This window comes from Sciurus vulgaris (genome assembly GCF_902686455.1).
Source record: "Sciurus vulgaris genome assembly, chromosome: 9".
NCBI classification, from domain to species: domain Eukaryota; kingdom Metazoa; phylum Chordata; class Mammalia; order Rodentia; family Sciuridae; genus Sciurus; species Sciurus vulgaris.
Window position 1 is genome coordinate 135,935,407 of NC_136469.1, and position 14,434 is coordinate 135,949,840.

At 47.6% G+C, this 14,434-nt stretch overlaps 1 long non-coding RNA gene across 2 annotated transcripts in view; it reads right to left on the bottom strand.

The window, feature by feature from the left end:
- Positions 1 to 14,434, bottom strand: part of LOC306669598 — a 22,535-nt gene continuing 8,101 nt past the window's right edge. Inside the window, exons 2-3 of one of the 2 annotated variants that reach the window (XR_013766165.1) lie at positions 6,353 to 6,501; positions 1 to 674 (exon numbers count right to left, since the gene is read on the bottom strand). This is a non-coding gene — a long non-coding RNA (uncharacterized lncRNA). The remainder of the gene's footprint in view (positions 675 to 6,352; positions 6,502 to 14,434) is intronic. The other variant, XR_013766166.1, reaches the window with a different exon arrangement.

Genomic DNA, 14,434 nt, shown 5'->3' on the forward strand with positions numbered 1-14,434 from the left:
ACTTAATTTTCAAAACCTGAAATTTGAAGTAGAAATAAAAACCCTGAATGTATTTGAAAGTCGCTGATACCTTCTTTTTCACATAGGACAAATCCATTGCATCTCATATTTATTTTTATTGCATCTATAAATCGATTGGGACAATAAAAACCCAGAAACCTGAACATCAGGAAGAAATGGAGACTTGGGCACAAGTTGGTGGTAAGTTTGAAATATACATTTGTTCCAAGCCACAGAAGTGCAGAGTGTGGCATCTTTTCCTGCTTCGTAATGGAGGGAACAGTGTCTTCTCTGATGGGCAGCTGGTGACTTGGTAATGCTGCTGTCCATGCGTCTTTGCAGGGCAGAATCTCCACTTCATTTTCACCGTTCTTGTTCCTGTTGATATTTGCCCCTCCTCCCTGCTGGGCCACCTCCAGAAGTGTGAGACATCAGGACATACTTTTTTGCATTTGCCATTGGACTTATTTTTTGCATCTGCATCCGACTTATTTTCCTCTGGGCCTCCCACAACACCCCTGGCTTCTCTCCAGCAGCCATGATAACCTGCTCAGGACTCATTCCTTTCCCTGCCTGACTTTCTTTTCAGATTTTAAGCTCTTTGAGAGCGGGGATCAAACCTGTCACCATGATGTTCTGAGCAGTCATCACGGAGCCGGGGCTTCAACACACTCCTGAAAAGAATAAGTAAAACCAAATGAAATACTAACGGAGAGTGCTTTTTGCTGCGTTTCAAGTGCTGTTTTAAGCACCTTACCTGTATTAATTCCTATCATCCTCATAAAACACCTCGAAACACTTCTACTATTACCGCTGACGTGTGAGTGAGGTGGAGGTGCGGGGGGCTTGCAGACGTGGCTTCAGATCAGCAGATGTTCAAGGCTGTGCCTAGCACCTCCCCCAGGGCTCCTTGGGGTAGGATGGTGGGGACCACCCTGACCTGGATGAGGGCAGAAGGGGACTGCTTGGCCATGGCCACATGTCTACACAGTGACCTCCTCTCTGCAACTCCACCCAGACTACCCCTAGATCCTCACGCTGTGGTGTGTCAGGGTGCCTCTCATCCACCCAGATCCTTGGCCACCGGGACAGGCTGATCCAGCTGCACACTTGTCATCGGGCCCAGAGAAGCAGCTGCTGGCATTCTGGCCCATTGTGAGCATTCATCTCAAACCCAGTGCTTCTTTTCCTCTCTGGCCTCTCTCCGTGTTTTTTTTTTCCTGTCCCCTGAGTCTCTGGGCTTTAATTTTAGCTCCAGGTCCTCCCCTTTCCATTTAGCAATGGCCCTGCTTTCCCTGGGTGAGCCTCACTGCTTTCAGCTGGCAGCCGGCACTCACCCTGGACTCTCCACCCCACAGCTCCTGGCAAATCTCCTGCTGGGCCAGGCACCACCTTGAGCCCCAGTGCCTGGCGTGGGCGTGGGCGTGGCCTCTAAGGCAGGGGTGGGGTTTTCCCTGGAGTCTCTCACTTGACTCTGCAGATAAATCGTGTGACAGGCTTTATGTCTCTGGTTCCAGAGGGGCAGTGGGACAGGGTGGCTGTACAGTTTTCATGATCAGATTTCAGATTTAGGCTTATGGTGGCTTATCTCCCCAGTCCCTCCCGTCAGCTCTCTGTGGCCCTCGTCTGGGACCATTGCACACCCACACCTGCTGCCAGGGAACTTTCTCACCCCCCAGCCCTGTCACCCTTCATCTCTGACTCCTGCTCATACCTTGGGCCTCAGTGTTGACGTCACTTCCTGGGGAAGCTGACATGGCTAACCCCCACCCCAGCCTGGGTCACGTAGGAACGTCCATTCTCAGCATCACGGCCCATGTTCACGAAGGGCTCCATCTGCAGGCGGCATCTCAGCTTTATGAGAACGCGCTCCACTGATTCCACACAACAGCCCTGAGCACACACTATTTTTATCTCTGTTTTGCAGAGGAGGACATCTGGCACAGGAGAGTTGGGAGTCACGGCTACGATGATGCACGGTCCTTAGTGGCAGAGCCAGGTTCCGAACCCAGGCTGGCTGGCTGGCTCTGGAGCCACACGGTCAAGCTGCTCTTGGCTGCCTCTGGGTAGGGCATTTGTCATGCTGTGGTGCCCTGTTTGGATACTTCTGTTTTAGGTGTAGCTGTACCCTGGCATCAAGCTCAAATCCTGGCAAGAATTAAGCTCAATTAATGCCTTTGGTGGAATGAATGCCTAAATTCTAGTTAGGGATATCAGAGATCTCACATATTGGAGTAATACATTCCTGATTCTTGATCTTGTCAGATCAAGTTTGAATAAAAACAAGGACGGCTAATTGACTGGTGTCTGGGCTCTGGGCTCCTCTGTGAGTTCTGTGTCAGTCTGAGCTATTCGATCTGAACGTCTGAGCGGATGGGGAGGCATCCTTCCAGCCCCCACACTGAGTACAGCTGGAGACTGAGGCTGGAGCATTTGGGTGACTTGTTGAAGGTCACACATGGAGCAAGTGACAAGCAGGATGCCAGGCTGCCTGGTTTCCAATACTGTGTCCTTTCTCTGCACCTGGCCAAACAGAAACCACAGTCACATGAGGACATGTGACTTAACACACACGTTAAGTCCTGAACCGATTTGATCACAACTTCGAATAGCATGAGGGGACTCGTAGCATCCCTGGGTCTGTGATGACCCACAGAAAGCACAGGGGTCTGAGAGAGAGGCCAGAAGCACCTGGCTGTGGAAAGCCTTGGGGTGTTATGCCAACAGAGGGGACTTTCTTGCTGTGTGACTGCCCACAGCACGCCCATGGCTTGCTCCTCTGGTCTCCAGACCACGAGCTCAATCTTGGAGGCTCCTTCCAGCTTGAAGTGGTAGCACTCTTTCTCCCGGTCGCCTGTGCTCTGAGCTGGGTCGTTCTTGCCCCTCTGCCTTCCTCCAAGACGCACTCTGCTGCTTCTTCCCAACCCCCACCACTCACCAGGATCACCTCAGGTGGGGGTGGAGCTCACCTCTCTGCTTGCAGGTGCAGAGGCAGAGCAGTATTTTGGGGTGAAATCCAGATGCTTCTCTTGGCTTTTCGGGAGACTGGAAGCAGTTACTTCGCTTCTCTAAGCATTCAGTGTGAAGACTAGAATCACCACTCCTCAGCGGGTGAGGACCTTAGCAGGACTTTGAGGATGATTGGATGTCAGCAACGTTTTCTCTGTAAAAGTCCACGCAGTCAATATTTTCTGCTTTCAGGGCATATGTTTGTTCTCTCAGCTTTGCTGTTGCGGGGCAAACTCTATCACAGACAACATGTAAACAGACAGATGTTACTTTGCTCCAATAAAACTTTACTTATAGAAGCAAGTGGCAGACTGGAATTGCATCCCTCACCCCCGCGCTGTGCTTCGCGAGCCTCAGCAGTAGATTATGAGTCACGTTTTTGTTTTTCTATTTCTACTTAGACAAATGTTAGGCTGTATGTTCTGTCTTTGTCTTTCTGTCCATCTCTCCCTGTCTCATTCTTCCTTCTGCAAATGGATGTTTTTATTGACATCTCTTCATCCAGGGTTCTAAGCACATGCTGTCATAGATGTACTTGAAGTGCTGATTGAAATGAGATAAGGAGCCCTCCCTCCTCATTTCAGGCCCAGGAGCCAGATCTGAGGTCCCCATGTGCTGTAGCCAAGGGGCCTGGCACCAGGGGAGATGACGGCCTTCCTCAGGACCCAGGGAGGCACAGGCTGGGAGGGGCCTTGCCTTCTGAAGACACTGTTTTGACACTAGTGAACATCTGCAGCTGGCACATGGTTTCTGGCCAGCAGGCCTGGTGTGTGGCTCCAGTGCAGAGGTTTCCTCCTCATGCCGGCCACAGGGTTGCCTCTGCTGCCAGCAGGATCATTGTTCTTGCCATTGTGTGGAAGCAGGGTGCTGGGCATTGTGAGCAGGGTTGGATGCAGCCACTTATCTCACAAAGCTCAGTAAGAAAACAGAAAGACAAAGGAGAGGAGAGAAGACAAGAGTGTCTGCCACAGGTATGTGTTGGTTTGGAAATGGAAGTGACCTGCTGAGCTCAGGCTGTCGGGTCAAGGATGATATTTTCTGAGTCGCTCTGGGCTTGGAAGGGGACTCATGCTTTTAGATGCTGGTAACTGGAACATGCAGAGGTTTAGTAAAGCATCTGGCAGTTATTCTGCTAATCTCAGTGTCTTGGCCAGAGGCCAGGAGGAAGAATACTCTTCTCTTAATTCCCAGTGTGATTCCAACTGGCCTCAGCTGACCCCAGCCTCCAGAAGCACAAGCTAAATAAACCTCTATTCTTTATAAAGGTCCCAGTTTGTACTATTCAGTTATAGCAACAGAAAATGGATGAAGTAATAGCACCTATTACCTGCCTTCCACACCTGACTCATTGGACCCTCAGGAGCCACACCACCCCGGGTTGCAGAGGAGGAAGAAGGGCTCAGAGGAGCCTACCTGGACAACATCGCACAGCTATGTGGAAACAGGCTTTGCTCACCGTGCTCTGAGTTTCCAGTTGGCCTCACGGCACGGGCACTTGGCCGGCAAATGGTGGAAACAGATGAGGCCACAGCCTGCAGGATACTGGGTGGGGGAGTGGGTGAGCGTCAGTCCAGACGGTGGGTGTGGGCACACTGCCTTCACCTGGGCCATCTCAGACCCACCAGAGGCCAAAAACAAATTACATAACCTCTCTAGGTCACAGCTGCCCCAGGCTGGTGGGGGCCCAGGAGAGTCGCCTCCAGGAAGGCCCAGGAGAGCAGGCCCGTGGCTCCCGCTCAGGCCTCCCAGCGCTTGGATGTGAAGAGGCAGGCATGTCATATTCAAGAAAAGCAGAGGACGGAGACCCAGAGGCCCAGGAGAAGCCTCCACAGTGCTTGGCTCTGGGTTATAAGAAAAACTACACTTTTCAAATGACCTGAACCTTTCTTTGGGTGTTTCATGCACTCAAACCCTTTGGAAAGACCCTAGGTCAACCTCTCCAGGACTCTCTGGAGAAGAAAAGCAGGAGGGCATTGCACGTGGTGTCTGGGGAGCCCCCTTGCTGTGATTCCCAGGATAACTCACCAAGCTCAGGGCAGGAGCCGCCCGAGAGCCTGCTTCCAGTCCAGCGTCCCCAGCACTCAGGGGGCTGTGGCAGGGCCGGGCTTTGAACCTGCGTGCTTCCAGCCTCACCCTGGACAGCTCTGCTGACTCTACTGCAGGGGTCTCTCCCCTTGATGTCACAGGGCAGGTGTTGCATGACTGTCACTGTTGCCCGGTTCCCTCCTGCTCCCTGACTGCATCCACAGAAGCGCTTGCTGTTCCCAGACCTTCTGAGATCCTGATCGCCATTGCCGAGGCTTCGTGCCGGCCTGGATTTCGCTTTGCAGAGTCTACACGTCCATTAGCACTCTGTTCACATGTTTTCGTCCTTGGAAAGCTTTTCTTATTTTTTGTGGGCTGCTGGATGGCTTCCAGCCTGATCTTCTGGAATTCGCTCTCGCTGATCTGCTGCTTCCCCTTCATCAGTCAGTAGCTCCCCACTGTCCCTGAAGGTGCCTGGCTTGCATGGTTGGCTCCGCCTGCCTCTTGCCATGGCTCCCTTAAGTCCTGCCCTGCTGGTCTCCCTCTCACGCCCCAAGCTTCTTCTCATTCTCTCACTGCCTTCCCTTCTCACATGCCTCCCCCTCTCCCTGAAGCCCTCTGTCCTCAGTGACAAATATTTCCTCCTTCCCTAGAGTCTTGGTTTAACCACTTCTTCCCCAGGGAGACACCCTAGAGTCTTGGTTTAACCACTTCTTCCCCAGGGAGACACCCCCATCTCAGAAGCCAAGACAGCCGCCATGTCCTGGAGACACTGTGGTCAAACTCATCACTCTGTGCTGCTGCTATTTATGAACATCCCTCTTCCCTGGAAGACAGTGAGCTCTGCCAGGGCAGATGCCAGGCCTGGTACGTGCAGAGTTTCTGGTTCTTACCATGTAGGTGGATGAAGAGTGGGGACAGTGGTCTGCCCACAGTCCTGGAGAGCTACGGGTGGAGTCTTGGGACTCCACATTCCCCCTCCCAAACGGTCTCTCCAAGTCACCTTGTCCCTGGACCCTGCTCACCTTGCAAGCTTATTTCCTCCCCAAATCATCTTCACTGTTATTCCCACAATAGGTCTTGTCAAAGAATATAGGGAATGAGCCTCTGTGCTTTTATTTGCCCCTTCCAAATATTTGTGGTCTCTTACACTCCTTGTATTTGTCTGCTAGCCAAGTTATACATTTTAGCTCCTTTAGACTTTCTCTCTTAAATAAATCTCTCCATACTCCCGTTGGACGCCCTCCAGTTTTCATAGTATTTGTTTTCCCCCCTCCTGCAACTTCCTTAAGTACCATTTAAAAAAAAAAATCCTTACATTTAAAAGCACTGATTTTAACCACACGGTTCAGTTTAAGTCCAAAGACAACTCCTGAGCTTGTGTCTGGGAAAGAGAGATGAGCTCAGCATAGCTCCAGTCTTCACAGAGCTATGGTCCTCTACCTCTGGATTCTGCAAGCACCTGTGCTGGAAAAAAAGGTGACAGGACAGTTCTTCATAGTGGACATTCAGCAGGAGTCGAGCCCCTTGTCCCAGCCCAGGATGTTGGGGGCCTCCTTAGAATCATCCCATCTTTTCTCCTCATTTCACAACGCCTGACTTCCTGGCCACCCATTTCTCGGAGAGAACAGATGTGGCCATGGATCAGTGTAGTTTCTCTTGTGCTAGGTTAGTTCAGACGCGGGGTAAGGGAACAGAGTCAAGACCCAGACTCCAGGAGTTGGGTGGAAGCAGGCTTGTGGTAAGCAGCCTGCAAATTCGTTTATTGGGGGAACAGCTATACATTTTATAGGTTTCTTGCCCAATCACAATGCGCCATGGGGGATCAGACCACCAGATTCTATATGGGTTCCCTTGGTAACAGTGAGTCAACTTGGGGCAGTCGTTTACCTTCCTAGGTAGCCGAAGCAGAACGCTCCTCCCTGCAAGTTTTCCTTACACACTTGAGACATTCACTGCTGCCAGTCAAGAACTAGGATTTCCCCCAACAGGTCAAAGACTTGGTCTGGGGTTAGGTTAGAAAGTTGTATACTTTTGAGTTAGGAAGTCCTGAGTTTAAATCCTGATCATATTTATTGTTAACCTTATATTTGGGAGCAGGATTTGCCAAGCCCTGGTCTTTCCTCATCTATGAAATGAAAATGATGGTTCTGTGTTACAGAGCTCTTGCAAGAATAAAATGGTGGGACAAACCAAATGTTTCCGGTTCAAGGGCTCAGCAAGCCACAACTCCCAAATCAATGGAGTGGCATCTCAATGGAGTGGTCTACCTCTATTGCGGCTGCACGGTGTCCCTGCTAGTGGCCATGCATGTGAATTGCCGTCTTCTGTTTCGGTTACCCCACAGCTTTAGAGAGGTTTAGGCAGGGTTAGCCATTGTCTCTTAAGACTGGTGCAGGTGCAGCCAAGTGAGGAATATTGGAAAGAGTTTTGTATTTGACCAAATATGAAAGATGCATTTAGATGTGTTATATCTTCTTTATAAAATACCTTGGTTATGTCAGCCAAACATAAAAAACAAAAAATTGCCATTTCCAGTGGTGTGTCTAGCCTCGACTCCACCTATGCATTTGGCTGTCGGACTGGGTTTTATTGAGTCCTCCTTGGTGCCAAACACTGCACTAGTGAGTAACTGATGTAGCTCCTACTTGATAGGAGTATGTGAGGGTGCACAAACACTGAAAGAAAAAATCAGAGAAATTATGGGTCAGGGAGCAAAGAGGGGTTGCTGAGCCTGCTTACGGGATCAGGGAAGGTGACCTTGGGAAGAACATCTACTAAAGAAATTTCTGTCTTCTCTAGTTCAGGTCAAGGGGTGAGAGCCTGATTCTTTGATGCACTGTGGAATGTCAGGCAGTTAACCTTTGATTGCTGTCTCCCAGGACCCTCAGGGATGAAATAAGGAGGGAGGGGGCAGGCACTGTTACCTGGGGGAACTCAGTGCAGTGGCATGTACCAACCATATAGGAAGTTTTCTGTGCTTTGCCTTCTGACTTTCATCTTGCCTTCACCTATTCTGTTTATGAAGTTCGGAATGATGTCATCAGGGTTACAGAATTCCTGAATCCCTATCAGGGATGGTGAACTGAATATGAGTCATTTTAGTTCATTTTCACTCTCTTGCTATTTAAAAATTAGCGCTTCAGGCTTTCTTTTTCCATCAGTTGTACAGGTGTTTCTTTATTGTGTTTTGCTAAACAGAATTCCCCAAATGGTTTCCAGCATCTCATCTCTATAGCATCCTGCAGTGGTGGGTGTTTTGTGGCTCCTTCTCCACGGAATTCTGCCCAGGACACCTGTAAGCTTCTCATCTTATCTTTTGACCCTCCTTATGCATTAACTCAGAATCCTGAGGAGCTTCCTCTAGTCTCTGCATTTTTCAAGAGTAACCCAGGAAGTGCCTCTTGCCCTCTTCTAGTCTCTGAAAGCACTTCCTTGCAGTAAGGAAACAGGCAGTTCCAGGAGATGAACAGGACAGAGAAGGCACATTTTGGTCAAGAGAAACTGAATCCTCATTGACTCTTTGGCTGTAGGCTACTTAATTTTCCAGGAATTTATTTAAAAACTGGAGATAGGAATTACAGACTTCAACGAATGTACCTGGGCTGATTCAGGTCCACAAGAAGCAGCCACCAAGACAGGATTAAACACATGAAGCTTCATTAGAGGAAATGCCAGTGAGAAAGGAAGTGGGGTAAGAATTTGGAAGGGTGGGGAGAGCGTTAGAAGGCAACACGAGTCTGCGCTCAGGGAAGGGAAGAAGGAGAGGAAGTGGGTGGAAGAACTCCAGACTACTGTTTAGTCTGTGGAAGGGTGCAAGGCTTTTGAAAGTCCTCAAACCTAAGTTGAGGACTTCCCGATGAAGAAGTTCTGGAGCTCTGGGTCTACCAGGCCCTGGTGACTCTGATGTCCTCTTGCACTTACTCATTGGGGGACTGTGGTTTCTTTGTAGATGTGATGGATTCCAGGTGCAGGCTGGGGTGGGATCGTGGGTGAGGCCCCAACAGCACCTATTACATAGAGCTTTCTAGCTCACAACTGGATCAAGTTTGAACCTCTGAAATGTGAAATCACAGTTCATGTAGTCCTGAAAGTTCCGGCTAGGTATTACAGAAGTGTCATGAGGCATAGAGAACAACCACCTGGCAAAGACTGTATGTTCTGGGGTCAGTATAGACATGAGTGCTAGCTAACACTTATTAAACCTTACTATGGTACAACTGCTGAGCTGAGCACTCTACATATGTTGACACAAGAACTCTATGAGGTCGTTGATATTTTTTCTCATCTTACAGAAAGAGAAACATCTAGAGAGTTTTTGCAATTTGCTCAACAAGTTCACACCTGTTGCATAGCTAATAAGAAGGGGTGCTGACTTATGAACCCAAGTATTCTGTCTGCAGGGCTCACTGTTAAAGATGGAGTTGGAAGGAGTTGTGGAGACACTGTACATTCTTCTTTTCTAGGGCTGCCATAATGAAGAATCACAACCTGGGTGACTAAAGACAGAAATTTGCTGTCTCACAGTTCTGGAGGCTAGGGGTCTGAAATCAAGGTGCTTGTAAGACAAAGCTCCCTCTAGGAGAAGGCTCTAGGGAAAATTCTTTCCTGGCCTCTTTTTATCTCCTGGTGGGGACCACCCATCCGTGGACTGCAGATGCGTTACTCCAAAGTCTGCCTCCACCTTCACAAGGGATTCTCCTGTGTCTCTTCCTCTCTCCTTGTAAGAGCACCAGTAACACTGGATTAAGGACATGCCCTAATGACCTCATATTAACATGATTACGTCTTCAAACCCTATTTCCAAATGAAGTCACATTCACAGGTATCAGGGATTAAAACTTGTCAAGGAAACAAATCAACCCATAATGGACCAGAACTGGACCTACACAGCACTGGACCAGAAGCAGGGGAGCTGAGATAAATAGGACATGGTTCTGCTTTGGAGTCAATCATGGTTTAAGGGGTCACTAGGGGAGATTAAAAAAATGAGCAGCGAAAGTGAATCTAGTACCGTCTGTACTAGACTAGCTTCATTTACAAAGTGCATCTCTTCCAGTAGTCTGTTTGGCTCTCTTAATTTTCACATTTATCCTTATCTTTTGTCCTCGTATCGGTCATTGATTCCTGAGGCTGGTTACACAGTAGTGGGATGAAGTTTGATTTTCAATGATGGCAATAGTTACTTTTAGATAAGGATGGCTTCTTCCTCTGGGCTTCAACTTTCTCATCTATGAAAGATTCAGCAGGACACATTGGTGGATCTTAACTCTGGCAATCGCTAGAATCACCTGGAGAGAATTTAATGGCTATTGAGGCCTAAGCCCACCTCTAGACACCCCAGTTCAGGTATTCGTTGGGGCCTAGGCATCATATATATATATATTTGTACCCAGGATTGAACTCAAGGACACTCATACTGAACTAAATCCCCAGCCCTTTTTTATTTTTTATTTTGAGACAGAGTCTCATTAAATTGCTGAGGCTAGCCTTGAGCTGGCAATCCTTCTGCCTCAGCCTCCCAGGCGGCTGGGATTAAGGAGAGTGCCACTGCACTTGGATGCATGTTAATATTTTTAAAAAACCTTTTTATATTGTTCTATTATGAAACCAGGCTAAAGACTATGGCCCTTAAAGGTTTGGGAGCTCACCGCCCTGTCACACTTGGGTTCTAATGAGTTATGTTATGGGGCGCAACTTAAGAACAGACCGATCACCACTGAGAAGTCCAAATTTGAGAGTCTTTATTAAGCCGGCTGGTTGACTGTCTCACACAATGCCCCCCAAAATGGCTATTGGGAGAACAGCCCTGATCACAGGGTTACAGGGGTTCTTATACAAAAATCACATCAATCATAAGTGTCTGTTGTTATGATTCGAAATTATAAGCTAACAACATGAGATCATCAACAGAGGGGGAAGTGGGTCAGAATGACCCTTACCTAGGTACAAACTAAAGAATGGTTACTAACATCCACACAATCACTGTTCGCATGGTACATTGTTTAGGAGCAATAGGAATCAAAAGAGAGCAATTCTTTACTACATAGGAGTTGCCATTGTATATTATTAAACATGTCACACCAAGTAACTGATCATGGGTACAGAGGTGGGGTGTTCCCATGGGAGAAGCTTATTTCCTACATAACATGGAGTCTCAGAGCAAAATGGAGTCTGTTTAGTCATTTCCCTTAGAGTCTGACCTATACCATTCTCTTGGAGTCAGATCTGTTAGCCCATCACAAGTTATACACTTCCATTCCCAGACGAAAGGTATTATGGACGGAAGGCTTATCTCCCCCAGAGTCCACACTCATTCCCAATGTGTTGTCCTTTGGAAAGGGGTCTTTAGGAGGTGATGAGGTCACGAAGGCAGAGCCCTCATGACTGGGTTGGTGAGAGGACACTGAGAGAACTTGCTTCCCCTCCGTCTGCTCTCAAACCACAACCGGAAGCAACCAGGAAGAGAGCCCTCGTAAGAACCTGGCTTTGCTGGCAGCCCGATATTGGACTTCCAGTGTCAAGAATTGTGAGGAGTAAATCAGCCACTTAAGCCACCTCGTCCATGTAGTTTGTTGACCCAGGCACATGGCTTCCGTCAGGGAGCCCAGTGCTGCTTCTTCCTGTGCTTGAACGCCCACAATGCAGGCCCCGAAAGCATCACTAAAGATGTTCACAAAACGCTCCGCTTAGGGGGAATTGCCAACAGGTTTAGGGAACAGATCCAGAGACGCTAGCAGTTGTGAATTAGGGATTAATTGCCTCCTGGCAGAGCCGGCCCTTTGATGGGCCAAGGCTCAGACACTATGAAGATCACTTGGGTAAACAGGCTTCCTCCTTTGCTGGGCTTTGGAATCCAGGTGGTCGGGGAGCTTGGGGAAAATAACCTGGTTGGTGGCCAGAAATTGGAGTGCTTGTGTAGGTGGAAGGCCAACAGAGTCGTAGAAAGCTTTAATGCTTTTTAAAAAATCATCTTTTCTTTGTCATGACTCTAGGCCAGACTGTTCCTAAGTTAAGAGCTCAGTCTACCTAGATTTCAATTCCCTCTCTCTTTATTTCCATTGTGACCTTGGAGACATTCCTTAACTTCTCTGAGTCTCAGTTTTTGCATCTGATAAGTTAGTAGAATAGGGGGATGTACATCATTGGATCGTTGCAACACCTGTAAGGTTACAGGCAAGGATGCTTATGAAGTGCTTTGAAGGGTGCCTGGCAGGTAGACACCTAATAGATGTTTGTTGTTGTTGAGTTGTTTTCTAGTTATTATTGCATCATGAGCTTGTAGGTGACTAGGACAGAAACTAAAGGGCATTTACAGGAAATAAGTATCAGATGTTGGGCTAAGCAATAACAGATACAGGCTCTCAGCCAACGTGTATAATAGTCATGCAGGGTAGGTAGGTATCAATCCCTCCACTTTATAGATGAGGAAATTGAGGCCCAGGGAAGTTAAATAACTCGCTGTAGTTTGCACGGTGGTGCCTGGGTGGAGTCTGACTCCAACCACGCTCCCTCCTTCTGTAGTACGTATATGTGGTGAAACTGGGTTAAGAGGAACTGGGTTAAAAGGAAAGGCGAAGCGGGAAAGATTTCATAAAGGAGCAGCCTAGGGTGTGGTGTGCGTGTGTGTGCACACGTGTGTCTGCTAGCAGTTATCCCCATCAGAGGGTCTAATTATGAACCTCTTACTGAGATTTCAGAGTCTACGCCTTGGTGTTGGGAGCTGGAAGGAGCAGCACTGCGTAACAGGAGGAGGCGATGGCACCTGGAAATCTGTTTATCACTCCACCATCCTCCTGGGGCATGTCATGGGCTACAGGAGATGCTTTGGCGATCCAGCACCAACCAGAGCCCTGATTTCTTTGTTACAGCTCTAAGTCAGGCTGTTCTGAAGAACTCAGGCTCATTTTGTCCACCTGGATTTGAATTCCTCCTTCATCTTCTTTTCACAGTGACCTTGGAGTTGTTACTTAACCTCTTTTTGAAATTTTTTAAAAATTTTATTTATTCTAATTAGTTGTACATGACAGTAGAATGCATTTATACATTTTGACAGATCATATATAAATGGAGTGTAACCTCATTTTTCTGATTATACATATTGTAGGATCACATTGGTCATGCAGCCATGCATGTACATGAGGTACTAATGTCTATTTCACTCTACTTAACTTCTTTGAGTTTCAGTTTCTTCATTTGATAAATGGGCAGAACAGGGGAATGTGCATTATTGGATTATTGTGATATGATATAATATGATATGATATAATATACCTGCAGGGCCTTTCTCAAATCAAATTCAAAGTCCCAATAGGAGTTTCTTGGAAGAGAACCAAATTTGGCCTGGTAGACCTGAGGACAGACTCTCAGAGGGTGTCCATGGATTTATTGATTTCTTATTAACACTAGTTCAGTTTACCCATGTATGCTGTCCACCTTACAAAGGCCAAAAGCAACACCCTTCCCTCTTTTATTTATTTAATTAAAATATTTTTTTCTCCAACAAGTAAATCAGAATTATCTCATGGTTCCTATCTCCAAATATGGCCTCTCAGCTTGCTGAGAAAGAGCCCTGGATGCTTGGTGTATTAGGAGGAATTACAGTCTCCTGTGAAGATGCCCACATCTGAATCCCCAGAACCTGTGAATGAATAAGCTTAAATGGCAAAGGGGACCAAGGCTGCAGATGGAACTCAGTGTGCAAGTCAGCAACTGTGAGATGGGAAGAGAATCCTGGATTATCCAGGTGGGTGCCATACAGCCAAGAGAATCCTTTGAAGTGCAGAGATTAGGAAGCTATCAAGATGGCAGCACGAAGAGGACTGGACCTCTAACCTACAGGACTGTCCAATAATAAATTAGTGGTGTTTAAAGCCACCAGGTTTGTGGTAATTTGTCATAGCAGGGATCAGAAACTACCCACTTGACATTCACAGGGAAGTGGCAGGGTAGGGAGACTGCCAGAGAGCTGGAGCTGAGGAGGGGACAGTGTGAAGGTGACACTTGTGGCCTGTCTTAGCACAGGGAAGCATGGTTTAAACAGGAAACAAGGTAACCAATAGGTTCTTAAATGACAGGAGAGTAAATATCTACTGGAGATTCATTTTGGGAAGCTGGGAGAGCTTGGGTTTTAGAACTGAATGATCTGGTTTTCTATCCTGACCTTAGCACTTGAGCTCTGTGGTCTTGGGCAAGTTATTTAACCTCTCTGGGTCCCAGTTTCCTCAACCAGAAAGTACTTCCTTCAAACTCTCAGATTAAGATGTCCAGTATCCCATTGATTAGCTGTAAATTTAGCTATTTGCTAACTAAGCCACTGTTCTGAGGATTTATAACATCAAAGAGGAGTACCCAGAACAAGAAGAACAAAAATTGATGACTGATATATTCTTCAAAGGTT